A 3,994-nucleotide genomic window follows, 5' to 3' on the forward strand; every position below is an offset into this window, starting at 1 on the left:
TGGAATGAAGTGCAACATCGAATAAATTCACATCATAGCATCGTAAAGATAATTTGGAGCACTCACACACCTGTAGTATCAATCATAACATATGGGAGTCGATCCCCTATCGACTCTCTTAAATCCAACTTTGGTGCCGGCCAATTACTCAAGCTCGGACTTCCACTTAATAACCAAATCGAGGGTCCCAATGAATTACTCAAGCCGTGACTACCCCTCGAAGGATCGGGTCCCAATTACTCAAGCCGTGACTACCTGGCCCTATCCATAGTCCACACCACATCACACGCACGCCAACGCACGCACACCGCTCCAAATTACCACAACAACATCCATGGCACATCAACGATTATGAATGCAACATAAATCGTGCCTAGAGTTTAACTACATAAATATATGCATATAAGTGATGCATGGGCATGCTTGAACATATAATAATATCGAAATTACAATTAAAATTAATATTCTACTCACGCACTTGACGACAATCACCGTGGCGGTGGCGGAGGAAGAAAGGCATCGCTCACTGACAATTTTATTACAATCATTTAATAAATCTGACTCAATACAAACAAAGAAAAGACCAATACGTCCTAAGTCGTACAAAATCCTAGAATCTTCCCTATACCTAGGACCTACCCAACTCGCAAAGGGCTAAAATGCACTTCTATACTACAATCCATACATCAGCTCAATCATATCACACAGCCCCTCTGGGCCCATCAAATCAATCATCCATCACAATACGCAAAATTTCAATTTAGTCCTTATTATTGATCATTTTTGCAAAAAGCGCCCAAACAAGCTCTAAAATTATAAAACTTTGCCCGCGTCCTTAGCAATATTACTAAGCTATTGCAAAAAGAATCGTAATTTTCTAAGCTACCACGAATATTTTATGGATTTTTAATCCTATTTAAGCACTAGAAAATTACGAAAAAGCAAGGTTCGTTTACCTTTACCGATTCGACTTCGAACGCTGGGACGTCTCGACAATGGGGGCTAGCCAAAACCTCGCCAATTCGAGACTTTTCCTGGCCACGGTCCGTCATGCCCGAAATTTGCACCCGGCCAATGTCGAATTTCCGAATCGAGGATACCTACACGAAGCCCATAATAATATATAAAAAATCAGGGGTGTTACAATTATCTTACATGATTAAAAGATATTTGGCAAGCTTATGTGTAATGCCATGTGTCACCATCTCATGGTGCCACGTGTCACACTGCGAAATGACCAAAATGCCCCTGTGCCTTAATTTTGAGTTCTTAACCCAAAATAATTATTTCTCTTCTTCTAATTAATTTATATCAAATATAAATTAATTAGTTAATCTCTATTAATTAATTTCTCATTAATTAAATTCATATTTAAACACTTTAAATATAAATTTAACTTATACTATACATTCAATAATCTTAGGAGAGTAGTACAACATAACCTAGAAGCATTACACATTTCTAAGGATTTAACCCAAAATCGTTCAGAGTGGAGAAAGCGAATCCATATAGCCGACCCCAAATTTTTGGGATAAAGGCTTAGTTGAGTTGAGTTGAGTATACATCCAATAATCTAGATTTGGTTTCAAGTCATGCTAGGGACTTTGCAATCTAATTGCAAACCAAACCTATTTAATTAATCAATTAAACTCTTTAATTAATTAATTAATTAAATCATATTTAATTAGGTGATAACTTGTATATGTGTGTGACTTACTAGGCTCATCACTAATTGGCAATGAGATATGATATCAACTCTTAATATCATCAGAACTCTTTCTTACCATAAATGATTTCTCTAAATCATTTTATGCACCTCATAGACCATGGTTAACACCTAGCATAGCATGCCATGGCCACCCAATTAATAATAAGGTTTACCTTAAATGAACCTATAATCATATATTACCATGCACCGAATTTCTCTCACAAAATCCCAACTCAAGCTGGAGTCATGGTTTATGTCAAACTCCATTTGCTATGAATATTATGTTCTCTTTTAATTCCAGTTCTTGATTAAAAAGATTTTCTCATCAGAAACTCTTTTCTGAATAAATCTATCTGTCATGGCCAGGAACTTGAAACATCAAGAACAATTAAATGAATATAGGAATTTATCCCTATTTACTTAGAGGAACAGATTCCATCTTGATCAACACCTACCTCCATATATAACTAGTAGGAGCCAACACATGCCCATATACCCATACACAGTACAAGTATGAAAGCAGTATCAAACTCAAACTATCTATATACAAGATAATCGCTATCTCAAGTCTAAAGATTATATGCATCGATATAATTTATGACAAAACATTGACAAGAGTAAACTCCATGTGCTTGTCATAAGTGTCACTGTTCTGGTCTACTTATCATTTATAAGTGCCTATCATGTTTGTTATATGGCATGAGACTCACCATTCCATCTTATTTATATCTCATATAAATAACTTGGTAACAAACATGAATACAATTTTTCTGGATACATCTGTTAGTAGTATGCCCTAGAGCATATCATTTAGTATGTATCTTGTACATAATTTTATTAATAAAAGGCATTTCCACTTTTCCGTTTACATAATATATTTATGTGTAATAGAAAAGGTCCATTGATATTTTTTTAGAAATATTATTCTTAAGTTGTTAAGAATATGAGTGACAATATTTCTAGCACAAAGTATCATAAATAGGTTCACAATCGAGGATACTTCGTAATAAGGACATGACTTATCCAGAAAGATTGCATTCATGTTTGTTCTCAAGTTATTTATATGAGATATAAATAAGATGGAATGGTGAGTCTCATGCCATATAACAAACATGATAGGCACTTATAAATGATAAGTAGGTCAACAGTGACATTTATGACAAGCACATGGAGTTTACTCTTGTCAATGTTTTGTCATAAATCATATCGATTAGCATATAATCTTTAGACCTGAGATTGCAAGGTTATCTTGTATATAGGTAGTTTGAGTTTGATACTGCTTTCATACTTGTACTATGTATGGGTATATGGGCATGTGTTGGCTCCTACTAGTTATATATGGAGATAGGTGTTGATCAAGATGGAATCTGTTCCTCTAAGTAAATAGAGATAAAATCCTATGTTCATTTAATTGTTCTTGATGTTTCAAGTTCTGGCCAGACAGATAGATTTATTCGTAAAAGAGTTTCGATGAGAAAATCTTTTAATCAAGAACTGAATTAAAAGAGAACATAATATTCATAGCAAATGGAGTTTGACATAAACCATGACTCAAATTTGAGTTGGGATTTTGTAACAGAAAGATTCTAGTGCATGGTAACATATGATTATAGGTTCATTTAAGATAAATCTTATTACTAATTGGGTGGCCATGGCATGCTATGCTAGGTGTTAACCATGATCTATGAGGTTCATAAAATGATTTAGAGAAATCATTTATGGTAAGAAAGAGTTCGATGATATTAAGAGTTGATATCATGTCTCATTGCCAATTAGTGATGAGCCTAGTAAGTCACACACATACACAAGTTATCACCTATTTAAATATGATTTAATTAATTAATTAAAGAGTTTAATTGATTAATTAAATAGATTTGGTTTGCAATTAAATTGCAAAGTCCCTAGCATGACTTGAAACCAAATCTAGATTATTCGATTGTAGTATAAATTAAATTTATATTTAAAGTGTTTAAATATGAATTTAATTGATGAGAAATTAATTAATAGAGATTAATTAATTAATTTATATTTGATATAAATTAATTAGAAGAAGAAAATAATTATTTTGGGTTAAGAACTCAAAATTAAGACACAGAGCATTTTGGTCATTTCACGATGTGACACGTGGCACCATGAGATGGTGACACATGGGATTACATAAGCTTGCCAAATGTTTTTAATCATGTAAGATGATTAAAATCAAGATTAAATATAGGTTTGACACTTGGCACAATGTGATTGGGTCACTTAAACCTAGAGCTAATCAAAAGGTGAAATGTGGCTAGG

The sequence above is a fragment of the Hevea brasiliensis genome, chromosome 13 (assembly GCF_030052815.1).
Source record: "Hevea brasiliensis isolate MT/VB/25A 57/8 chromosome 13, ASM3005281v1, whole genome shotgun sequence".
NCBI classification, from domain to species: domain Eukaryota; kingdom Viridiplantae; phylum Streptophyta; class Magnoliopsida; order Malpighiales; family Euphorbiaceae; genus Hevea; species Hevea brasiliensis.